The sequence below is a fragment of the Salvelinus alpinus genome, chromosome 7 (assembly GCF_045679555.1).
Source record: "Salvelinus alpinus chromosome 7, SLU_Salpinus.1, whole genome shotgun sequence".
NCBI lineage: Eukaryota > Metazoa > Chordata > Actinopteri > Salmoniformes > Salmonidae > Salvelinus > Salvelinus alpinus.
The window spans coordinates 59,454,591-59,481,980 of record NC_092092.1 but is presented as its reverse complement, the minus strand read 5'-3'; the positions used below and the strand labels follow the sequence as shown (position 1 = coordinate 59,481,980).

The 27,390-nt window shown below is 42.9% G+C and overlaps 1 protein-coding gene and 1 long non-coding RNA gene across 2 annotated transcripts in view; one reads left to right on the top strand and one right to left on the bottom strand.

The window, feature by feature from the left end:
* The window catches only part of LOC139581361 (testican-1-like), a 493,855-nt gene that overhangs the window by 202,168 nt on the left and 264,297 nt on the right, over nucleotides 1-27,390 (bottom strand). The gene's annotated exons all lie outside the window — the stretch shown is intronic.
* Nucleotides 1,222-2,762, top strand: LOC139581362 (uncharacterized). The gene is made up of 4 exons (XR_011676209.1): nucleotides 1,222-1,448; nucleotides 1,567-1,673; nucleotides 2,116-2,188; nucleotides 2,398-2,762. It is a non-coding gene; the product is annotated as an uncharacterized lncRNA (long non-coding RNA).

Genomic DNA, 27,390 nt, shown 5'->3' with positions numbered 1-27,390 from the left:
AATGTAAACAACAAAAATAATATTGGAACTCTGCGGTCTTCCCATTGTTTCCTACGGGGGAAATATAGGCATGTCTGTATATTTCGCCAAATATCTTGCAATGTGTATATTTAGATTTTATTTCAAGCTGGGTGTAACCATTGTGAAATGGCTAGCTAGTTAGCAGTGTGCACGCTAATAGCGTTTCAATCGGTGACGTCACTCTCTCTGAGACCTTGAAGTAGTTGTTCGCGGCTTTTGTGGCGCGATGGGTAAGGGTGGCTGTTGTCTATGGGTGCAGAGGGTCCCTGGTTCAAGCCCAGGTAGGGGCGAGGAGAGGGACGGAAGCAAAACTGTTACACGGGCACCATTTTAATCAGGAGAATCTCCTCTTTGTAATTATGTAAGTCTGGGCAGCGAGCTCGTTTGTCATCGATCGCTAGACCAGAAATAGAAGTTAAAAAAATTTCCCTACTTTTTCATTTCGCAGACATAAGCACAGTTGACACCATCGAGGTGCGGATGTTTACTTTCTACACAAGTCCTTTTTCCCAGTTTCATCCAAAGAACAGACTGTAGTTGTAAAATAAAAAGAGATACATTTTTTTATGGTATTCTAAGCATCACTCCAGTCAAAACAGGCTCTGTTCGATTCCATTAATATGCTATTGGCTCACGCTAGTGTTCCAGTTTAGCCAACGTTCTGAAGCCGTTTTTCAGCCTTGGGTGAATTTTGACTCGTTCTGTTGTTCAGCCTATAGAAAGCCAGAGCGAATTCACGAAAGCACCCGAATGTCCATTGAGAAAGCACAACGACTATACCATTTAGCTAAGAATGACGGGAATAATCATGTCAATAAACGTTAGGTAGCTAGCTAACATACCGGTACATACTGCTGTAATGATAAGCTATGTGGTTCGTAAGGACAGCGTAGCTAACAAATTGTCAGCCAACATAACGTGTAAGGTAACTTATTTGAAAAGTCATTACTTTATTACATTGAGTAGCAAGCTACCCCTTGGTCGTTAGGGCAAATCTGGTCTGTGATAGGAGGGGGGGGGGATTTCACACCTAGCTCGGCTATTAGACTATTCTTTGGTAAAGGTTGAATAGTCTATTGTTCAGCTATTAGCCCTCCTCCTCAACTTTCAACAAATTGCTGTTCCCATCTCATTCCTTTCCCTCTTCCACGCGTCATCATTCTGCTCGAGTGGCTCGCATGTGGGCGTGCTGGCAGGATATGGCAACAGCTTCGGTTGTGCGTCAAGAATTCTGCATACAGTAGCACGTTTGTATGAAGGTGTGGTTATTCACAGGCAAATTGCTATATGCTATGGAGGTACATTTGTGTCTTTTTGTCGAGAGCAAAACCTTTTTTTATTTTTCAATCAAAAATATTTGTTCTGAAAGCAACTTTTTTCCGACACAAAGGAAGTCAAAGCGGACACCTACGAAGACGACATCTCAGGTAAGCAGCACTGGGCTGTATTGACGTATCCTAAAAAGCTGCTGCTTTAGACTGAACGGTCATATCTCAGTTATTGTTTTCATATCTATAAAAAATAAGCTGTTTTCTTTACTTACAGAGAGCAAGCTGACCAAGGGGTCAAACATGTAGATATTGCCAGATGTTCACTGTCCGAGGAACAGGCTGTGGAAGCTTTATTGCTGGCAAAAGTGTCCACAACCAGAGGTAATTAAACTGTTCTGTGTTCTTTTTCTCCATCTCTGCCTGTCTTGTTGTACATGGAACCTGTCTCACATGCAATAATTAAAAAACCCTTAAGATGTCAGCTGCAAATTTTCAGATTTACACCACATAAACACAGCCATTTTCACTGGACTATCTGTTGCTGCCAAGTCATGATTTCCCTGGGGGTTAGCCTTGCAAGTGGTGAGACACATAGCCCTCTATATTTAAATGTTTCAGGTACACTCCGATAGGTGTCTGCATCACATACAGTATCTTCTATTGACATGATCTTCTATTGTTTGTCCTCATGTGTCTGTTTTTCAGCATAAAGTACTCTGTAGCCACTTAGTGTGGACACCAGGTGAGACCACACACACACACACACAATAACAGTCTCTCTTCTTCACTTCATCCCCCTCCCCCTTCTCCCTAAATCCTCTAGGTTATATCAGCTGTATTGGTGAACCCCTCCCGCATCTGAACTGGCTGACACAGAGGGCACAGCATGATCATAGGTGAGATGTCACTTGGTCGGGTCAACAGGAAGTATTATTAAAGAGATGCTTTACATTGAAATACAGACAGAGATGTAGTAGTCCCAGAGTTAATGATCCAAGGTCAGTTTTGCATTTCACCTCCTGATTTAAGATGACTGACCGTGTTAGAATAAAAAAAACAAGGCTTAATCTTGCTCTCTCTCTATCCATTTGTCACTCGTCTGCAGGTATGTTTTGATGTGAGATAGGAAGCCAGTACCGTCATCGCCACCTCACCCACTCTTAAGATAACCTTTGGGTCAACTGGGGGCCCAAAGCTGGTTAGGAGACACCGCAATTGTGATGAACTGAGAGAATATTAGGGTAGCACTGTAATTCATGAATCATATGTTGTCTGCCACTGTTACCTCTTTCCCTTTCTGTCTTCTACACCTCTCTCCCCACCTCGTCTTTCTTCCTCGTTTTATAATGCACACCATATGTGCATTGAAGTAAAGATTGAACTTGTATTTATAATATTACAATTATCATAATTATAATGCATTTATAACACATGGATAATGAACTTCTTTCAATAAAGCGTTTCACATTCTCCACTGGTTGAAATTAAGTATCTCATTGAAATACTATCCTGTGTCCTCAGACTAACGCAGATGAAGGGAGTTAGATATGCATAGTTTTTTTTCTATATATATGAATTACAAATCAATCATGTTTCTAGTCTATTGCATAGTTACAATGTGTAATCATTGATGTCCCTGGAGCAGGAGTTGTAAACACTGTTGAAGTGTATAATTGTAATACTTACATGCAGACACAGCATCATTCAAATAATGGAGTTTGATATGACTGAAAAATAATGTCTCAGACATTCATACCTGAACCGCACCTTTATTTGCCCAGGAAGAGTACATGATCAGTGAATATATTCAATGTACAGGCTACACTGTGGGAATCTCATGCATGGTAATAACTACAGTACATGTGTATATAGGACTTGCATCCTTGGCACAATAAAGTTATTATATTCTACTCTATCCATAGGCTTCATTAATGCCATTCAGATTTGAAGTTGATACAACAACTATGATAGCTGAGGTTCATAGATTGGTATGCTATTGGTATCAGAACCTAACGTTTTAGGGTCCATACACAGATCGGCTACATACTGTAGCTAGCTACACATCCATAGGCATACAGTTATTTTTATTCTCCACTACACAATAAGCAAGTAAATAGTTAGCTAGCTATGTTACTCCAGCTGCATTGCAAGGCAAGCTTACACAATTGTACATTCAATTTGCAGTAAATGCTTTAGCTAGCTAGATTATTTTCTGTTTCACAAGTTTCACAAGACGACAGCTGTTTCACAACTGTTTCACAAGACGACAGCCTGGTTTGCTGGTTCTCAGGAGTCCCTAAAACATTAAACAACACGAATTACAAATTCATTCTCCTAACACTAGCTAGCTGGCTAATGTTAGCTAGTCAGATAACTTGCTAAATAGCGATTTACGTAAATTAACTTTATGAAAAAAAATATGCACAAACGTTTGTCTCTACATTAACTTTTTAGGGATAGGGGGCAGCATTTTCACTTTTGGATGAATTGGTGCCCAAATTGAACGGCCTCCTACTCTGTCCCAGATCATAATATATGCATATTATTATTACTATTGGATAGAAAACACTCTGAAGTTTCTAAAACTGTTTGAATTATGTCTGTGAGTTTAACATAACTCATATGGCAGGCAAACTTCCAAACAGGAAGTGAAAATTCTGAAAAGGGTCGCTGTGAAAGTCATCGCCTATTCATATCCCTGTAATTTATGGATCTGTTTGCACTTCATACGCCTTCCACTAGATGTCAACAGTCAGTAGAAAGTGGAATGAAGCCTCTAGTGTGATGTGGGGCCAGATGGGAGCTATTTGAGTCACTGGTCTGGCAGATTGCCAGTTCCTGTTCACGCACGCTAGACATGGGTGACCAGGGATGCCATTACTTTTACAGACATGAAGAAATGCTTCGGTTGGGACGTTATTGGATACAGTGGGGCAAAAAAGTATTTAGTCAGCCATTCTTTCCTTTACACGGATCAGTCGTCCTGGTCCCTTTGCAGAAAAACAGCCCCAAAGCATGATGTTTCCACCCCCATGCTTCACAGTAGCTATGGTGTTCTTTGGATGCAACTCAGCATTCTTTGTCCTCCAAACACGACAAGTTGAGTTTTTACCAAAAAGTTATATTTTGGTTTCATCTGACCATATGACATTCTCCCAATCTTCTTCTGGATCATCCAAATGCTCTCTAGCAAACTTCAGACGGGCCTGGACATGTACTGGCTTAAGCAGGGGGACACGTCTGGCACTGCAGGATTTGAGTCCCTGGTGGCGTAGTGTGTTACTGATGGTAGGCTTTGTTACTTTGGTCCCAGCTCTCTGCAGGTCATTCACTAGGTCCCCCCGTGTGGTTCTGGGATTTTTGCTCACCGTTCTTGTGATCATTTTGACCCCACGGTGTGAGATCTTGCGTGGAGCCCCAGATCGAGGGAGATTATCAGTGGTCTTGTATGTCTTCCATTTCCTAATAATTGCTCCCACAGTTGATTTCTTCAAACCAAGCTGCTTACCTATTGCAGATTCAGTCTTCCCTGCCTGGTGCAGGTCTACAATTTTGTTTCTGGTGTCCTTTGACAGCTCTTTGGTCTTGGCCATAGTGGAGTTTGGAGTGTGACTGTTTGAGGTTGTGGACAGGTGTCTTTTATACTGATAACAAGTTCAAACAGGTGCCATTAATACAGGTAATGAGTGGAGGACAGAGGAGCCTCTTACAGGTCTGTGAGAGCCAGAAATCTTGCTTGTTTGTAGGTGACCAAATACTTATTTTCCACCATAATTTGCAAATAAATTCATTAAAAATCCTACAATGTGATTTTCTGGATTGTATTTTCTCATTTTGTCTGTCATAGTTGAAGTGTACCTATGATGAAAATTACAGGCCTCTCTCATCTGATTAGATTAGGTGCCTCTCCCAAGATTTCTTCTGACATATTGTTGGCAGCTTGGCTACTTTTCTCATTGTATAACCACGATTTGTGCCGCTAAATATGCACATTTTCGAACAAACTCTATATGTATTGTGTAATATGATGTTATAGGACTGTTATCTGAAGACGTTTGAGAAGGTTAGTGAAAAAATTTATATCTTTTGCTGGTTTATTCGTTATCGCTATTGTTGGCTTGAATCAATGCTGTTGTGTGGTTCGCTATTGTAGTAAGCTAATATAATGCTATATTGTGTTTTCGCTGTAAAACACTTAAAAAATCTGAAATATTGGCTGGATTCACAAGATCTTTGTCTTTCATTTGCTGTACGCTGTGTATTTTTCATAAATGTTTTATGCTATCGTGGTTAGCTAATAGATTTACATATTGTGTCTTCCCTGTAAAACATTTTAAAAATCAGAAATGATGGCTGGATTCACAAGATGTGTATCTTTCATCTGGTGTCTTGGACTTGTGATTTAATGATATTTAGATGCTAGTATTTACTTGTGATGCTATGCTAGGCTATGCTAGTCAGCTTTTTTACTGATGGGGGTGCTCCCGGATCCGGGATTGTGTGCAACTAGAAGTTAATACAGGTAACGAGTGGAGGACAGAGGAGCCTCTTAAAGAGGAAGTTACAGGTCTGTGAGAGCCAGAAATCTTGCTTGTTTGTAGGTGACCAAATACTTATTTTCCACCATAATTTGCAAATAAATTCATAAAAAATCCTACAATGTGATTTTCTGGATTTTATTTTCTCATTTTGTCTGTCATAGTTGAAGTGTACCTATGATGAAAATTACAGGCCTCTCTCATCTTTTTAAGTGGGAGAACTTGCACAATTGGTGGCTGACTAAATACTTTTTTGCCCCACAAATACCTGGGAGAACAGGTATTTGATACACTGCCGATTTTGCAGGTTTTCCTACTTACAAAGCATGTAGAGGTCTGTAATTTTTATTTTTATCACTTCAACTGTGAGAGGCGGAATCTAAAACAAAAATCCAGAAAATCACATTGTATGATTTTTAAGTAATTAATTTGCATTTTATTGCATGACATAAGTATTTGATACATCAGAAAAGCAGAACTTAATATTTGGTGCAGAAACCTTTGTTTGCAATTACAGAGATCATACGTTTCCTGTAGTTCTTGATCAGGTTTGCACACACTGCAGCAGGGATTTTGGCCCACTCCTCCATACAGACCTTCTCCAGATCCTTCAGGTTTCGGGGCTGTCGCTGGGCAATACGGACTTTCAGCTCCCTCCAAAGATTTTCTATTGGGTTCAGGTCTGGAGACTGGCCAGGCCACTCCAGGACCTTGAGATGCTTCTTACGGAGCCACTCCTTCGTTGCCCTGGCTGTGTGTTTCGGGTCGTTGTCATGCTGGAAGACCCAGCCACGACCCATCTTCAATGCTCTTACTGAGGGAAGGAGGTTATTGGCCAAGATCTCGCGATACATGGCCCCATCCATCCTCCCCTCAATACGGTGCAGTCGTCCTGTCCCCTTTGCAGAAAAGCATCCCCAAAGAATGATGTTTCCACCTCCATGCTTCACGGTTGGGATGGTGTTCTTGGGGTTGTACTCATCCTTCTTCTTCCTCCAAACACGGCGAGTGGAGTTTAGACCAAAAAGCTCTATTTTTGTCTCATCAGACCACATGACCTTCTCCCATTCCTCCTCTGGATCATCCAGATGGTCATTGGCAAACTTCAGACGGGCCTGGCTTGAGCAGGGGGACCTTGCGTGCGCTGCAGGATTTTAATCCATGACGGCGTAGTGTGTTACTAATGGTTTTCTTTGAGACTGTGGTCCCAGCTCTCTTCAGGTCATTGACCAGGTCCTGCCGTGTAGTTCTGGGCTGATCCCTCACCTTCCTCATGATCATTGATGCCCCACGAGGTGAGATCTTGCATGGAGCCCCAGACCGATGGTGATTGACCGTCATCTTGAACTTCTTCCATTTTCTAATAATTGCACCAACAATTGTTGCCTTCTCACCAAGCTGCTTGCCTATTGTCCTGTAGCTCATCCCAGCCTTGTGCAGGTCTACAATTGTATCCCTGATGTCCTTACACAGCTCTCTGGTCTTGGCCATTGTGGAGAGGTTGGAGTCTGTTTGATTGAGTGTGTGAACAGGTGTCTTTTATACAGGTAACGAGTTCAAACAGGTGCAATTAATACAGGTAATGAGTGGAGAACAGGAGGGCTTCTTAAAGAAAAACTATGTCTGTGAGAGCCGGAAATCTTACTGGTTGGTAGGTGATCAAATACTTATGTCATGCAATGAAATACAAATGAATTACTTAAAAATCATACAATGTGATTTTCTGGATTTTTGTTTTATATTCCATCTCTCACAGTTGAAGTGTACCTATGATAAAAATTACAGACCTCTACATGCTTTGTAAGTAGGAAAACCTGCAAAATCGGCAGTGTATCAAATACTTGTTCTCCCCACTGTATATGGGGCATAAAGAAACATTAGATCACTTATTCTGTTATTGCCCATATGTAGCTTGTTTCTCGTCACAGGTTCAGGAATGGTAACAAAAAAACATTAATTTAAAAGAGGAATACCTACAGCAAATTCGGAAAGTACTCAGACCCCTTGACTTTTCCACATTTTGTTATGTTACAGCCTTATTCAAAAATGTATTAAATGATTTTCAGACCCTTTACTCAGTACTTTCTTGAAGCACCTTTGGCAGAGATTACAGCCTTGAGTCTTCTTGGGTATGACTCTACAAGCTTGGCACACCTGTATTTGGGGAGTTTCTCCCATTTTTTTCTGCAGATCCTCTCAAGCTCTGTCTAGTTGGATGGGGAGCGTCGCTACACAGCTATTTTCAGGACTCTCCAGATATGTTCGATCGGGTTCAAATCCGGGCTCTGGCTGAGCCACTCAAGGACATTCACAGACTTGTCCTGAAGCCACTCCTGCGGTGTCTTGGCTGTGTGCTTTTGGTTGTTGTACTGTTGGAAGGTGACATTCAACCCAGTCTGAGGTCGTAAGAGCAGATTTTCATCAAGGATATTTTTTCATCAACAATTGAGTATATTGAAGAATAACGCTGTAACGTCACTGTCATGACGTTGCCCTCTTTGGGTACAGCGAGCAACATCCCCCTCTCTCTGTCTCCTACACTCAGGCTGCTGCGACCTCAGGTCGTAAATTCCTGGAGGAGATTATCTCCTCATGGCCACAGTATAGAGAGAGAGTGAGTTTTCATAGAGAGAACAAAGGAAATTTCTTCCACCTCACAGAACTTGAGGTCCGAACAACATTTATGTTCTGGAGAAGGTATAAAAGATTGGTGAAGAATCCAGCTACGAACTGGTCTGTTTGGTACAATTTTGTGAAACTCATGGGAGACAATACGGCCACATTACCATAACGCTGTTTATATAATAGCCTCAGTTATGAGGCTTACATCTAATTGTTGTATAAGATGAATGAGTGAGGATGATACTGTTTGTGAAATTGTGTAATGTGATTTTGGACTGTTTAATGAAGGAAACTCCAATTCCCTTTGTTTAACTAAAGTTTAACTAAATCAGAGGACCGCCCATGAGCACAGTTATGGTCGGGCATCCTGGGACAAGACCTTTTCTGCTCTTCACCAGACCGAGCTTCCCTCAATTACGAGATGGCTAAAGGTTGGAGACCAGCTTACCTCGATAACGAGAGGGCCAAGGTTTGAGAGGAGACCATAAACCTGAGTATAAGCTAAGGTTTGAGTAGATGGCTGAATCTTTTAACCATACCACGTGGTTAAACTCTTAGACTATCGATACCGACAGAATAAGAACAAGTCTTTGATATTAATTACTAGTCTGCAGCTAGGAATTCGGTATCATTGAACGCGAAGACCGACAACCACCGAAACACCTATTCTATAACGACATGAATGAATGTCACTCTGAACTATCCATTCTAAAAACGACAGAGCATTAATTCGAAGACTAATTGATCAGATATAAACATTTCTGTAGAGTTATATTAGGAAAATTATAACTTTGTAATCTGAATATTTTCCTTGGTGCCACGACTTTCTAGTTAATTACAGTTACATGATTAATCAGTTTAATCGCGTAATAATAATTACAGAGAGTTATTTGATAAATAAGTCTTCAGTTTAATGATGCCAAAGACACGACATCACAAAATGTAAAAAAAAGTCAAGGGGGTCTGAATACTTCCCGAATGGACTGTATGTAAGAACGCTGTTCATCGAATACAGCTCAGCCTTTCACGCCGTAGTGCCCTCCAAGCTCATCACTAAGCTCGTGGCCACGCACGTCTATGACTCAATCATCAAGTTTGCAGATGACACAACAATGACAGGCCTAATTATCAACAACTTTGAGATGGCCTACAGGGAGGAGGTGAGGGCCCTGGTGGACTGGTATCATGGTACATATGTATTTATATTCCGAACTCTGACGTTGCTCATTCTAATATTTTCTATATATCTTCATTCCTTTCTTATATGTTGGGGGGATTTGAGTGTATTGTTTTATATTGCTAGATACTACTGCACTGTTGGAGCTAGAAACACAAGCATTTCACTACACCCGCGATAATATGAGTACGCAAACAATAAAATGTGAATTGATTGTTTGCTGTTTTTTTTGTGTATCTATTGTGTGCCTGCCTATATGTACAGTACTGTGTGAAATCACTACAGTATGTATAGCTTGTTGGAAGAGGACAGTGTGTACATTACTTCTACTGAGTGTGTGTGTGTGTCCGACACTGCACTGGCAGAGATAAGGGGGACTGCTGTTTGTAAACCTCCCTTTGTATTCATTCACCAGATAATTCATTACAAATCACAAGTCCACAAATCTGCAGGACATGCCCATATACAAGAGCCTGGGCCGGTATTACAGACCCATACATCTTCTGAATACTGATTCTGCTGCCGGGGCTTTTGGAAGGGATGTTTTTGATTTGTCGCCAAGGACTCTTCTCTCTCTTCTCCATGCTTAAGATTGGCTGGCGTTTCCGAGCTCCATTAGAAACGGAACAGAGGAGAAAATAAAGAGGGAAAAAGACTCAGGGACAAATAAATCGATGAGTGACTGAGAGACAAGGATGCAGACCTGGAGGAAATGGAGCATTTTATCATTCTGATCCAATCTGGACCTGGTGGAAACGACCCAACAAGGCGGGGCAGGGCGGGGCTTAATGGCTGGGGGGTGCAGAGAGGGGTGTGTGAAGGCTGTGAAACATGTAGCTATGTGAATGTGTGTGCGCGCACCTGCCTGTGTGTGTGATGCATTTAAAGTGCACTGAAAATGCACCTATGTGAGTGTGTTTGCATTTGGCTGTGTGTGTGTGTGTGTGTGTGTGTGTGTGTGTGTGTGTGTGTGTGTGTGTGTGTGTGTGTGTGTGTGTGTGTGTGTGTGTGTGTGTGTGTGTGTGTGTGTGTGTGTGTGTGTGTGTGTGTGTGTGTGTTTGAGAGTGGCTCTATGTTTTCCCTGTAAATGGGAAACGTTAAAGTAAATGTCAGGACATGGCAGGCATTTTAATGGCTACAAGGCAGACTCTGAAATTGCATATTGCTGCAGTCAGTCAGATCTGAGGGGAGAGAGTGCCCTGGCTTACCCATGCTGTATACTATGTGTGTGTGTGTGTGTGTCCAGTCAGGTTGATAAGATAAGGATACGACCTCTGCATGCCATTAAGACATCATAGCTATCTCCTTTAGTGGGAGCAAGCTATCACCGAATGAGATGAACATAAAAACATTCAAAACTCGCACCCAGAAACACACACATACACACACCACACACACATAAACACACCACACACACATAAACACACCACACACACATAAACACACACCCAGTAACACACACATAAACACACACACAAACACACACCCAGTAACACACACAAACACACCACACACACATAAACACACCACACACACATAAACACACACACAAAAACATACACCCAGTAACACACACATAAACACAAACACACACACATAAACACACCACACACCCAGTAACACACACACATAAACACACCACACACCCATAAACACACACCCAGGAACACACCACACACACATAAACACATATCCAGTAACACACACACATAAACACACCACACACACACAAACACACACCCAGTAACACACACATAAACACACCACACACCCAGTAACACACCACACACCCAGGAACACACACATAAACACACACAAACACACACATAAACACACACACAAACACACACATAAACACATACATAAACACACACATAAACACACACCCAGTAACACACACACATAAACACACCACACACCCAGTGACACACCACACACACCCAGTAACACACACATAAACACACCACACACATAAACACACACATAAACCCACACATAAACACACCCAGTAACACACACACATAAACACACACACACACATAAAAACACCCCAAACATAAACACAAACCCAGTAACACACACACACATAAACACACCACACACATAACACACAACCAGTATCACACCACACACACATAAACACACAACCAGTAACACACTACACACACATAAACACACAACCAGTAACACACCACACACACATAAACTTGCTGTCTCTGCCTGGCCGGTTCCCCTCTCTCCACTGGGATTCTCTAACTCGAACCCTATTACAGTGGCTGAGTCACTGGCGCTCTTCCATGCCGTCCCTAGGAGGGTTGCGTCAATTGAGTGGGGTTGAGTCACTGACGTGATCTTCCTGTCCGGGTTGGCGTCCCCCTCGGGTTCGTGCCGTTGGGGAGATCTTCGTGGGCTATACTCGGCCTTGTCTCCGGGTAGTAAGCTGGTGGTTTGAGGATATACCTCTAGTGGTGTGGGGGCTGTGCTTTGGCAGAGTGGGTGGGGTTATATCCTGCCTGGTTGGCCCTGTCCAGGGGTATCGTCGGACGGGGCCACAGTGTCTCCCGACCCCTCCTATCTCAGCCGCCAGTATATATGCTGCAATAGTTTGTGTCAGGGGGGCTAGGGTCAGTCTGTTATATCTGGAGTATTTCTCCTGTCTTCTCCGCTGTCCTGTGTGAATTTAAGAATGCTCCCTCTAACTCTCTCTCACTCTTTTTCTCTCTTTCTCTCTCTCTCGGAGGACCTTAGCCTTAGGACCATGCCTCAGGACTACCTGGCCCGATGACTCCTTGCTGTCCCCAGTCCACTTGGTCGTGTTGCTGCTCCAGTTTCAACTGTTCTGCCTGCGGACATGGAACCCTGACCTGTTCACTGGACGTGCTACCTTGTCCCAGACCTGCTGTTTTGGACTCGCTCTCTACAGCACCTGCTGTCTCTAACTCTGAATGATCGTCTATGAAAAGCAAACTGACATTTACTCCTGAGGTGCTGACCTGCGGCCATGGAACCCTGACCTTGGCCCTCTACAACCACTGTGATTATTATTATTATTTGACCCTGCTGGTCATCTATGAACGTTTGAAAATCTTGGCCATGTACTGTTATAATCTCCACCCGGCACAGCCAGAAGAGGACTGGCCACCCCTCAGAGCCTGGTTCCTCTCTAGGTTTCTTCCTAGGTTCCTGCCTTTCTAGGGAGTTTTTCCTGGCCACCATGCTTCTACATCTGCATTGCTTGCTGTTTGGGGTTTTAGGCTGGGTTTCTGTATAGCACTTTGTGACATCGGCTGACGTAAAAAGGGTTTTATAAATACATTTGATTGATTGATTGACCACACACACACACACCCAGTAACAAACACGTAAACACACCCCACACACATATCCAGTAACACACACAACACACACACACACACACACACACACACACACACACACACACACACACACACACACACACACACACACACACACACACACACATACACACACACACATCCAGTAACACACACACACACATAAACACACATCCAGTAACACACACACACACACACACACACACACACACACACACACACACACACACACACACACACACACACACACACACACACACACACACACACACACACATAAACACACATCCAGTAACACACACACATAAACACACCACACACATAAACACACACATACACACACATACACACACACACACACACACACACACACACATAAACACACATCCAGTAACACACACACACACATAAACACACCACACACACACATAAACACACATCCAGTAATACACACACACACACACACACACACACACACACACACACATAAACACACATCCAGTAACACACACACATAAACACACCACACACATAAACACACATAAACACACCACACACATAAACACACACACACACACACACACACACACACACACACACACACACACACACACACACACACACACACACACACACACACACACACACACACACACACACACACACACAAACACACACACACACACACACACACATCCAGTAACACACACACACACACACATAAACACACATCCAGTAATACACACACATAAACACACACACACACACACACACACACACACACACACACACACACACACACACACACACACACACACACACACACACACACACACACACACACACACACACATCCAGTAACACACACACATAAACACATAAACACACACACACACACACACACACACACACACACACACACACACACACACACACACACACACACACACACACACACACACACACACACACACACATAAACACGCCACACACACATAAACACACATCCAGTAACACACACACACCCACACACACACACACACACACCCAGTAACACACACACACACATAAACACACCACACACACATAAACACACATCCAGTAACACACACAGACACACACACATAAACACACATCCAGTACACACACACACACACACACACACACACACACACACACACACACACACACACACACACACACACACACACACACACACACACACACACACACACACACATGAACACACATCCAGTAACACACACACACATAAACACACATCCAGTAACACACACTCATAAACACACCACACACACACACACATAAACACACCACATCCACAGAAAAACAGAAACCCAGTGAAGACATAGTACACATAAAAAATAATACTACTACTATAAAATAAGCTATCCACACATACAGTGCACATCAACACAAAGTAGCAGGGGTAACTTCCCTACTCTGAATCTGACCTGGGTTCAGCTTGTAGAGATAGACCCCTATTACCTCCTCTCCCACTGCTCGCTGCAAGATCTGACCTACAATCAGCCCTTAGCAGAACATGCTCCTGGTACTGTATCTAATATTATCATATTATGTCTAAACCTTTAAGACCCCTGATTGTCATTTCCTCTCCCTACTGCGGCCTTCAGGATCTGACCTGCGAGCAGTGTGTGCGCTGCCTGCCACCCACGGCGATGTCGTGTCACTGGGGAAGGGCGATATAAGCGTGTGCAGGAAAGGCCACAGCGTCACCTCTGAGCTAGCTGTCAGCTTATCAGCTGGAGCAGACAGACAGATTGCACTCAGCTACCAGCAATGACGAGAGAGACAGACAGACACAGTTACACACCATGCATAATGTCCACAGCAGCAATTATGCACATTGTAATGCATACCTTCAAAACACATAATTTAAGAAACTGTTTCCCTTTTTCAGGGCCTTTGGAATTGACATGATCTGTGTGTGACCCCTCTCTCTCTCCCTTCTTTTGTTGAACTCATTCTCTCTCTCTGTTGCTGACGCTACTGTGCACAGGTTAGAAATGACCCCCACTCTTCTCATCCTCTCCTCATCCTCCTCTTCCCACCTCCTCCTCTTCCCTCTCTCCTATCAGCATGTTAATCCATCACTGCGGCAGAATATGATTTTCTGGGTAATTTGGCCAGGTCCCATCAATCAGACCGCAGGGTAGCCTAGTGGTTAGAGCGTTGGACTAGTAAGCGAAAGGTTGCAAGTTCAAATCCCTGAGCTGACAAGATACAAATCTGTCGTTCTGCCCCTGAACAGGCAGTTAACCCACTGTTCCTAGACCGTCATTGAAAATAATAATTTGTTCTTAACTGACTTGCTTTGTTAAATAAAGGTACTTTTTTTTATTTTTTTTATAGATTTGAGACTCAGCCACTCTCACAGACAGTCACTGTCAGACATACACACACATACATACAGAGATTTACACAAATCTCTGAACAGTTTCTACCCCCAAGCCATAAGACTGCTAAATAGTTGGTTAAATAGTTAACCAATAGCTACCTGGACTATCTGCTTTGACTTAACTCTTTCGACTCATCACATATGCTGCTGCTACTGTTTATTATCTATCCGGTTGCCTAGTCACTTTACCCCTACCTATATTTACATACAGTGCCGTGAAAAAGTGTTTGCACCCTTTCGGATTTCCTCTATTTTCGCATATTTTTGATCCTGAATGTTATCAAATCTTCAACCAAAACCTACTATTAGATAAAGGGAACCTGAGTTTACAAATAACAAAAAAAAATGGACGACTGGGGTCCCATTATGTCTGGCAAAAACCAAACGCTGCATTCCACAGTAAGAACCTTATACCAACGGTCCAGCATGGTGGTGGTAGTGTGATGGGTTTGGGGATGCTTTGCTGCCTCAGGACCTGGACGACATGCCTTTATAGAAGGATCCATGAAATCTGCTCTGCATCAGAGAATTCTACAGGAGAATTTCAGGCCTTCCGTCTGTGAGCTGAAGCCCTGCTGGGTCATGCAGCAAATGATACAATCAAGTCTACATGAAAATGGGTAAAAAGCAACAAATTTGAAGTTTAGGAATGGCCTAGTCAAAGTCCAGACCTATTCCCAACTGAGATGTTGTAGCAGGACTTGAAACAAGCAGTTCATGCTTGAAAACCGACAAATGTCGCTGAGTTAAAGCAGTTCTGCATGCAAGAGTGGGCCAAAATTCCTCCACAGCGATGTGAGAGACTGATCAACAACTACAGGAAGTATTTGGTTGGAGTGATTGCAGCTAAAGGTGGCACAACCAATTGAGTGTAAGGAGGAAATTACTTTTTCCACACAAGGGCACACAACTTTGTTTCTGAAATAAATTCAATACGTGTGTAAATGTGTCATTTGTTCACCCCGGTTCCCTTTATGTAATATTAGGTTTTGGTTGAAGATCTGATAACATTCAGTATCAAAAATAGTAAGAAAAGTAGAGAAAATTAGAAAGGGGAAAATACTTTCTCACAGCATTGTATATCTACCCTGCACATTGACCCGGTTCTGGTACTGTAATGTTAACGTATAGCCAAGTTATCGTTACTCATTGTGTATTTATTCCTCATGTTATTATTTTTCTATTATTTCAATTTGTGTTCTCTCTGCATTGTTGGGAAGGACCCGTATGCATTTCACTGTTTGTCTACACCTGTTGTTTACGAAGCATGTGACAAATAACATTTAAATTGACAAATACACAAATAGAGATATGAACAGAAGGGCACACGAGACTGAACAGGTCATTAGGCCTCAGACATACAGAAGCCAAAAGGGTTAGCCAGCCATGGTCGCCAGGGGTAACCAGGGCTAATGCTAAAACAAACTAACGGGACAATGGGCCGTTACCACAGCAATGCAATGAGGTGGGCAGACTTGGCGTGCCATGAAGTAACACGCACATACATCTTAGACAGCTCTGAACTGTCAAAGAACGTCCTGTATTTTTCCTGAGGCACTGTCGACGTCAACCTGGGAAAGCGCTACCCTTTCATTTGTGCCAATGGATGGTTGTTCCCTGTGACTGAGCTGTGTTTGAAGTCACTGGTGTGAATGGCCATCATCAACATCATCATCATCCCCTTTCCTGCTGCACCTCCGAAAAGAGCTATAGCTGTCAGCACAATGATGATGTCATCTCATTAGTGTTCCAACAACAGGTCAAATCATACCACACAGACAGATGATAATGACAGGGGGTTGTTGGGGAAGAATAACCTGGCAGTCCCTGGGAGAGACGGGGAGAAACCCTGTTCCACAGAAACAAATTGAGGTAAACCTGGTGACATCTGTCACTGCTGTTCCAAACACAACGAGGAGAGAGACACACTTTGGACTGTGACACGATTCTCACACAGCGAGGAGAGAAAAGTAATATGGTGTTTGTGATATTACCGCAATCTCCACTAGCTTCACAGAGCACACACACACACACACACACACACACACACACACACACACACACACACACACACACACACACACACACACACACACACACACACACACACACACACACACACACACACACACACACACACACACACTCTCACACACACACACACACACACACAAACACACACACAGGCCCAGTGGGAGTCAGAGTTCTGGCGTGAGTTCTGGGCTCTCCGTCTGTCCTGCTGTCGGTTCTGGCAGAGCCTCTCTCCGAAACCTCTCTTCCCTCTCTCTGGGAACCCAGCTCAGAATCACAGAACCATGGAACCGTAGAATCGAAGAGCCGGAGCCATCAGCACATACAGGCACAATGGAACCAGTCAGCCCAGACTCATTGCCAGATGTCACAGTGTGTGTGTGTGTGTGTGCGTTCGAGCGCATGGCCATGCATGTATGTCTGAGTGTCTGTATGTCTGAGTACTAGCATCCTGAATGTTCCAGAAATTGCAGACATATATTATAACTACTATATGACTCTATATAATATCTCATTCCTCCCAGCCTGAGAATGTAACCCAGAGGCCAGAACTCAGACACTGGATCCTTGTTTGTATTGATACAGCCAGATAATAACGTCTGTATTGATACAGCCAGATAATAACGTCTGTTTGTATTGATACAGCCAGATAATAATGTCTGTTTGTATTGATACAGCCAGATAATAACGTCTGTATTGATACAGCCAGATAATAACGTCTGTATTGATACAGCCAGATAATAACGTCTATTTGTATTGATACAGCCAGATAATAATGTCTGTTTGTATTGATACAGCCAGATAATAATGTCTGTTTGTATTGATACAGCCAGATAATAATGTATGTTCGTATTGATACAGCCAGATAATAACGTATGTTTGTATTGATACAGCCAGATAATAATGTCTGTTTGTATTGATACAGCCAGATAATAATGTCTGTTTGTATTGATACAGCCAGACAATAATGTCTGTTTGTATTGATACAGCCAGATAATAATGTCTGTTTGTATTGATACAGCCAGATAATAACGTCTGTTTGTATTGATACAGCCAGATAATAATGTCTGTTTGTATTGATACAGCCAGATAATAATGTCTGTTCGTATTGATACAGCCAGATAATAATGTCTGTATTGATACAGCCAGATAATAATGTCTGTTTGTATTGATACAGCCAGATAATAATGTCTGTATTGATACAGCCAGATAATAATGTCTGTATTGATACAGCCAGATAATAACGTATGTTTGTAATGATACAGCCAGATAATAACGTATGTTTGTATTGATACAGCCAGATAATAACGTATGTTTGTATTGATACAGCCAGATAATAACGTATGTTTGTATTGATACAGCCAGATAATAACGTATGTTTGTATTGATACAGCCAGATAATAACGTATGTTTGTATTGATACAGCCAGATAATAACGTCTGTTTGTATTGATACAGCCAGATAATAATGTCTGTTTGTATTGATACAGCCAGATAATAATGTCTGTTTGTATTGATACAGCCAGATAATAATGTCTGTTTGTATTGATACAGCCAGATAATAACGGCTGTTTGTATTGATACAGCCAGATAATAACGGCTGTTTGTATTGATACAGCCAGATAATAATGTCTGTTTGTATTGATACAGGCAGATAATAATGTCTGTTTGTATTGATACAGCCAGATAATAATGTCTGTTTGTATTGATACAGCCAGATAATAACGGCTGTTTGTATTGATACAGCCAGATAATAACGTCTGTTTGTATTGATACAGCCAGATAATAATGTATGTGTCACGATCGTGTGGAGGAGAGACGGACCAAAACGCAGCATGTGGAAAATAAGCCATCTTCTTTTATTTTTTCTACGAAGATGAACATGAAACGAAACACTATTACAAACTATACAAAAACAACAAACGACCGTGAAGCTATAAACGTAGTGCACACACACATGCTACAAACGTTCAACATAGACAATTCCCCACAACCAGCTAAAGCCTATGGTTGCCTTAAATATGGCTCCCAATCAGAGACAACAATAACCAGCTGTCTCTAATTGAGACCCAATTCAGGCAACCATAGACTTTCCTAGATACCTACACTCAACCATAGACACAGCTAGACTACTATACTAAACATAAACCCAACTACTCTAATAAACCCCCTAAACCTTACAACCACCCTAGACACTACAAAAACCACATACATTCCCCATGTCACACCCTGACCTAACCAAAATAATTAAGAAAACAAAGAATACTAAGGCCAGGGCGTGACATAACCCCCCCCTTAAGGTGCGAACTCCGGGCGCACCAGCACAAAGTCTAGGGGAGGGTCTGGGTGGGCGTCCGTCCACGGCGGCGGCTCCGGCACTGGTCGTGGTCCCCACCCCACCATAGTCACTACCCGCTTTCTTAGCCTCCTCCAAATGGCCACCCTCCACATTAACCCCACTGGATTAAGGGGCAGCACCGGACTAAGGGGCAGCACCGGACTAAGGGGCAGCACCGGACTAAGGGGCAGCACCGGACTAAGGGGCAGCACCGGACTAAGGGGCAGCACCGGACTAAGGGGCAGCACCAGGATAAGGGGCAGCACCAGGATAAGGGGCAGCACCAGGATAAGGGGCAGCACCAGGATAAGGGGCAGCTCCGGACTGAGGGACGGCAGCTCCGGACTGAGGGACGGATCCTGGCTGGATGACGGCTCTGGCGGATCCTGGCTGGACGGCTCTGGCGGATCCTGGCTGGACGGCTCATGGCTGGCTGACGGATCTGGCTGCTCATGACTGGCTGACGGATATGGCTGCTCATGGCTGGCTGACGGATCTGGCTGCTCATGGCTGGCTGACGGATCTGGCTGCTCATGGCTGGCTGACGGATCTGGCTGCTCATGGCTGGCTGACGGATCTGGCTGCTCATGGCTGGCTGACGGATCTGGCTGCTCATGGCTGGCTGACGGATCTGGCTGCTCATGGCTGGCTGACGGAGCTGGCTGCTCATGGCTGGCTGACGGAGCTGGCTGCTCATGGCTGGCTGACGGATCTGGCTGCTCATGGCTGGCTGACAGATCTGGCTGCTCATGGCTGGCTGACGGATCTGGACGCTCATGGCTGGCTGACGGCTCTGGACGCTCATGGCTGGCTGGCGGCTCTGGCAGATCCTGTCTGGTTGGCGGCTCTGGCAGATCCTGTCTGGTTGGCGGCTCTGGCAGATCCTGTCTGGTTGGCGGCTCTGGCTGGTCATGGCTGGCTGACGGCTCTGGCTGGTCATGGCTCGCTGACGGCTCTGGCTGGTCATGGCTCGCTGACGGCTCTGGCTGGTCATGGCTCGCTGACGGCTCTGGCTGGTCATGGCTCGCTGACGGCTCTGGCTGGTCATGGCTCGCTGACGGCTCTGGCTGATCCGGTCTGGCGGAAGGCTCTGGCTGATCCGGTCTGGCGGAAGGCTCTGGCTGATCCAGTCTGGCGGAAGGCTCTGGCTGATCCGGTCTGGCGGAAGGCTCTGGCTGATCCGGTCTGGCGGAAGGCTCTGGCTGATCCGGTCTGGCGGAAGGCTCTGGCTGATCCGGTCTGGCGGAAGGCTCTAGCGGCTCCTGTCTGGCGGAAGGCTCTAGCGGCTCCTGTCTGGCGGACGGCTCTGTAGGCTCATGGCAGACGGGCGGCTTTGCAGGCTCATGGCAGACGGGCGGCTTTGAAGGCTCAATACAGACGGGCAGTTCATGCGGCGCTTGGCAGACGGGCAGTTCAGGCGCCGTTGGGCAGACGGGCAGTTCAGGCGCCGTTGGGCAGACGGGCAGTTCAGGCGCCGCTTGGCAGACGGGCAGTTCAGGCGCCGCTTGGCAGACGGGCAGTTCAGGCGCCGCTTGGCAGATGGGCAGTTCAGGCGCCGCTTGGCAGACGGGCAGTTCAGGCGCCGCTTGGCAGACGGGCAGTTCAGGCGCCGTTGGGCAGACGGCAGACTCTGGCCGGCTGAGACGCACTGTAGGCCTGGTGCGTGGTGCCGGAACTGGAGGTACCGGGCTAAGGACACGCACTTTCAGGCTAGTGCGGGGAACAACAACAGGGCACACTGGACTCTCAAGGCGTACTATAGGCCTGATGTGTGGTACCGGCACTGGTGGTACCGGGCTGAGGGCACGCACAACAGGGCGAGTACGGGGAGAAGGAACAGTGCGTACAGGGCTCTGGAGACGCACATGAGGCTTGGTGCGTGGTACCGGAACTGGTGGTACCGGACTGGAGACACGCACCTCAAGGCTCGTGCGGGGAGCAGGGACAGGGCACACTGAGTTCTCAAGGCGCACTATAGGACTGGTGCGTGGTACCGGAACTGGTGGTACCGGGCTGAGGGCACGCACCTCAGGACGAGTGCGGGGAGAAGGATCAGTGCGTACAGGGCTCTGGAGACGCACAGGAGGCTTGGTGCGTGGTGCCGGGACTGGAGGCACTGGGCTGGAGACACGCACCACAGGGAGAGTGCGTGGAGGAGGAACAGGGCTCTGGAGACGCACTGGAAGCCTGGTGCGTGGTGTCAGCACTGGTGGTACTGGGCTGGGAATACACACCACAGGGCTAGTGCGAGGAGCAGTAACAGGACGCACAGGACTCTGGAGACGCACAGGAGGCTTTGTGCGTGCTGTAGGCACTGTCTTAACCAGACGGCTAGCACGCTCCTCAGGATGAGTATGGAGAGCTGTTCCCGGTGACATTAACTCACCAACACGTTCATTCGGACGAATGCCGTGCCTCATGCACCAAACCAGTACATCCCTCATAACTCTCTCCTCCAATTTCTCCATTAACTCCTTTACTGTCTCTGCGTCACTCACCTCCAAATCCGCCCTCACCGGCTCCTTACGGTAAGCAGGAGGAGTTGGCTCACGTCTCCCGACTGACCCAACTAAACTACCCGAGATCCCCCCCCCCCAAGATTTTTTTGGGTTTGACTTACGGGCTTCCAGCCTTGTTTCCTTGCTGCCTCCTCATATCTCCGCCTCTCTGCTTTCGCTGCCTCCAGCTCAGCTTTGGGGCGGTTAAATTCTCCTGGTACTTCGCGGTCCAGAATTTCCTCCCAATTCCAATAGTCCTGTGTAGGTGGGTCCTGTTGTTGTTGCACACGCTGCTTGATCCGATGTTGGTGGGGAATTCTGTCACGATCGTGTGGAGGAGAGACGGACCAAAACGCAGCATGTGGAAAATAAGCCATCTTCTTTTATTTTTTCTACGAAGATGAACATGAAACGAAACACTATTACAAACTATACAAAAACAACAAATGACCGTGAAGCTATAAACGTAGTACACACATGCTACAAACGTTCAACATAGACAATTCCCCACAACCAGCTAAAGCCTATGGTTGCCTTAAATATGGCTCCCAATCAGAGACAACAATAACCAGCTGTCTCTAATTGAGACCCAATTCAGGCAACCATAGACTTTCCTAGATACCTACACTCAACCATAGACACAGCTAGACTACTATACTAAACATAAACCCAACTACTCTAATAAACCCCCTAAACCTTACAACCACCCTAGACACTACAAAAACCACATACATTACCCATGTCACACCCTGACCTAACCAAAATAATTAAGAAAACAAAGAATACTAAGGCCAGGGCGTGACAGTATGTTTGTATTGATACAGCCAGATAATAATGTCTGTTTGTATTGATACAGCCAGATAATAATGTCTGTTTGTATTGATACAGCCAGATAATAATGTATGTTTGTATTGATACAGCCAGATAATAACGTATGTTTGTATTGATACAGCCAGATAATAATGTCTGTTTGTATTGATACAGCCAGATAATAATGTCTGTATTGATACAGCCAGATAATAATGTCTGTTTGTATTGATACAGCCAGATAATAATGTCTGTTTGTATTGATACAGCCAGATAATAATGTCTGTTTGTATTGATACAGCCAGATAATAATGTCTGTTTGTATTGATACAGCCAGATAATAATGTATGTTCGTATTGATACAGCCAGATAATAACGTATGTTTGTATTGATACAGCCAGATAATAACGTCTGTTTGTATTGATACAGCCAGATAATAATGTCTGTTTGTATTGATACAGCCAGATAATAATGTATGTTCGTATTGATACAGCCAGATAATAACGTATGTTTATATTGATACAGCCAGATAATAACGTATGTTTGTATTGATACAGCCAGATAATAATGTCTGTTTGTATTGATACAACCAGATAATAACGTCTGTTTGTATTGGATACAGCCAGATAATAATGTATGTTTGTATTGATACAGCCAGATAATAATGTATGTTTGTATTGATACGGCCAGATAATAATGTATGTTCGTATTGATACAGCCAGATAATAACGTATGTTTGTATTGATACAGCCAGATAATAACGTCTGTTTGTATTGATACAGCCAGATAATAACGTCTGTTTGTATTGATACAGCCAGATAATAACGTCTGTTTGTATTGATACAGCCAGATAATAACGTCTGTTTGTATTGATACAGCCAGATAATAACGTATGTTTGTATTGATACAGCCAGATAATAACGTATGTTTGTATTGATACAGCCAGATAATAACGTCTGTTCGTATTGATACAGCCAGATAATAACGTCTGTTCGTATTGATACAGCCAGATAATAACGTCTGTTCGTATTGATACAGCCAGATAATAACGTCTGTTCGTATTGATACAGCCAGATAATAACGTCTGTTCGTATTGATACAGCCAGATAATAACGTCTGTTCGTATTGATACAGCCAGATAATAACGTCTGTTCGTATTGATACAGCCAGATAATAACGTCTGTTTGTATTGATACAGCCAGATAATAACGTCTGTTTGTATTGATACAGCCAGATAATAACATCTGTTCGTATTGATACAGCCAGATAATAACGTATGTTTGTATTGATACAGCCAGATAATAACGTATGTTTGTATTGATACAGCCAGATAATAACGTCTGTTTGTATTGATACAGCCAGATAATAACGTATGTTTGTATTGATACAGCCAGATAATAACGTCTGTTCGTATTGATACAGCCAGATAATAACGTATGTTTGTATTGATACAGCCAGATAATAACGTCTGTTCGTATTGATACAGCCAGATAATAACGTCTGTTCGTATTGATACAGCCAGATAATAACGTCTGTTCGTATTGATACAGCCAGATAATAACGTCTGTTCGTATTGATACAGCCAGATAATAACGTCTGTTCGTATTGATACAGCCAGATAATAACGTCTGTTTGTATTGATACAGCCAGATAATAACGTCTGTTTGTATTGATACAGCCAGATAATAACGTCTGTTTGTATTGATACAGCCAGATAATAACGTCTGTTTGTATTGATACAGCCAGAAAATAACGTATGTTTGTATTGATACAGCCAGATAATAATGTCTGTTTGTATTGATACAGCCAGATAATAACGTCTGTTTGTATTGGATACAGCCAGATAATAATGTATGTTTGTATTGATACAGCCAGATAATAATGTATGTTTGTATTGATACAGCCAGATAATAATGTATGTTCGTATTGATACAGCCAGATAATAACTTATGTTTGTATTGATACAGCCAGATAATAACGTATGTTTGTATTGATACAGCCAGATAATAACGTATGTTTGTATTGATACAGCCAGATAATAACGTATGTTTGTATTGATACAGCCAGATATTAACGTCTGTTCGTATTGATACAGCCAGATAATAACGTCTGTTCGTATTGATACAGCCAGATAATAACGTCTGTTCGTATTGATACAGCCAGATAATAACGTCTGTTTGTATTGATACAGCCAGATAATAACGTCTGTTCGTATTGATACAGCCAGATAATAACGTCTGTTCGTATTGATACAGCCAGATAATAACGTCTGTTCGTATTGATACAGCCAGATAATAACGTCTGTTTGTATTGATACAGCCAGATAATAACGTCTGTTTGTATTGATACAGCCAGATAATAACGTCTGTTCGTATTGATACAGCCAGATAATAACGTCTGTTCGTATTGATACAGCCAGATAATAACGTCTGTTCGTATTGATACAGCCAGATAATAACGTCTGTTTGTATTGATACAGCCAGATAATAACGTCTGTTTGTATTGATACAGCCAGATAATAACGTCTGTTTGTATTGATACAGCCAGATAATAACGTCTGTTTGTATTGATACAGCCAGATAATAACGTCTGTTTGTATTGATACAGCCAGATAATAACGTATGTCTGTATTGATACAGCCAGATAATAACGTCTGTTTGTATTGATACAGCCAGATAATAACGTCTGTTTGTATTGATACAGCCAGATAATAACGTATGTTTGTATTGATACAGCCAGATAATAACGTATGTTTGTATTGATACAGCCAGATAATAATGTATGTTTGTATTGATACAGCCAGATAATAAAGTATGTTTGTATTGATACAGCCAGATAATAATGTATGTTTGTATTGATACAGCCAGATAATAACGTATGTCTGTATTGATACAGCCAGATAATAATGTATGTTTGTATTGATACAGCCAGATAATAATGTATGTTTGTATTGATACAGCCAGATAATAACGTATGTTTGTATTGATACAGCCAGATAATAACGTATGTTTGTATTGATACAGCCAGATAATAACGTATGTTTGTATTGATACAGCCAGATAATAACGTATGTTTGTATTGATACAGCCAGATAATAATGTATGTTTGTATTGATACAGCCAGATAATAACGTATGTCTGTATTGATACAGCCAGATAATAACGTATGTCTGTATTGATACAGCCAGATAATAACGTCTATTTGTATTGATACAGCCAGATAATAACGTATGTTTGTATTGATACAGCCAGATAATAATGTATGTTTGTATTGATACAGCCAGATAATAACGTCTGTTGGTATTGATACAGCCTGATAATAACGTCTGTTTGTATTGATACAGCCAGATAATAATGTCTGTTTGTATTGGATACAGCCAGATAATAATGTCTGTTTGTATTGATACAGCCAGATAATAACGTCTGTTTGTATTGGATACAGCCAGATAATAATGTCTGTTTGTATTGATACAGCCAGATAATAACGGCTGTTTGTATTGGATACAGCCAGATAATAATGTCTGTATTGATACAGCCAGATAATAATGTCTGTTTGTATTGGATACAGCCAGATAATAACGTCTGTTCGTATTGATACAGCCAGATAATAACGTATGTTTGTATTGATACAGCCAGATAATAATGTCTGTTTGTATTGATACAGCCAGATAATAATGTCTGTTTGTATTGATACAGCCAGATAATAATGTATGTTTGTATTGATACAGCCAGATAATAACGTATGTTTGTATTGATACAGCCAGATAATAATGTCTGTTTGTATTGATACAGCCAGATAATAATGTCTGTATTGATACAGCCAGATAATAATGTCTGTTTGTATTGATACAGCCAGATAATAATGTCTGTTTGTATTGATACAGCCAGATAATAATGTCTGTTTGTATTGATACAGCCAGATAATAATGTCTGTTTGTATTGATACAGCCAGATAATAATGTATGTTCGTATTGATACAGCCAGATAATAACGTATGTTTGTATTGATACAGCCAGATAATAACGTCTGTTTGTATTGATACAGCCAGATAATAATGTCTGTTTGTATTGATACAGCCAGATAATAATGTATGTTCGTATTGATACAGCCAGATAATAACGTATGTTTATATTGATACAGCCAGATAATAACGTATGTTTGTATTGATACAGCCAGATAATAATGTCTGTTTGTATTGATACAACCAGATAATAACGTCTGTTTGTATTGGATACAGCCAGATAATAATGTATGTTTGTATTGATACAGCCAGATAATAATGTATGTTTGTATTGA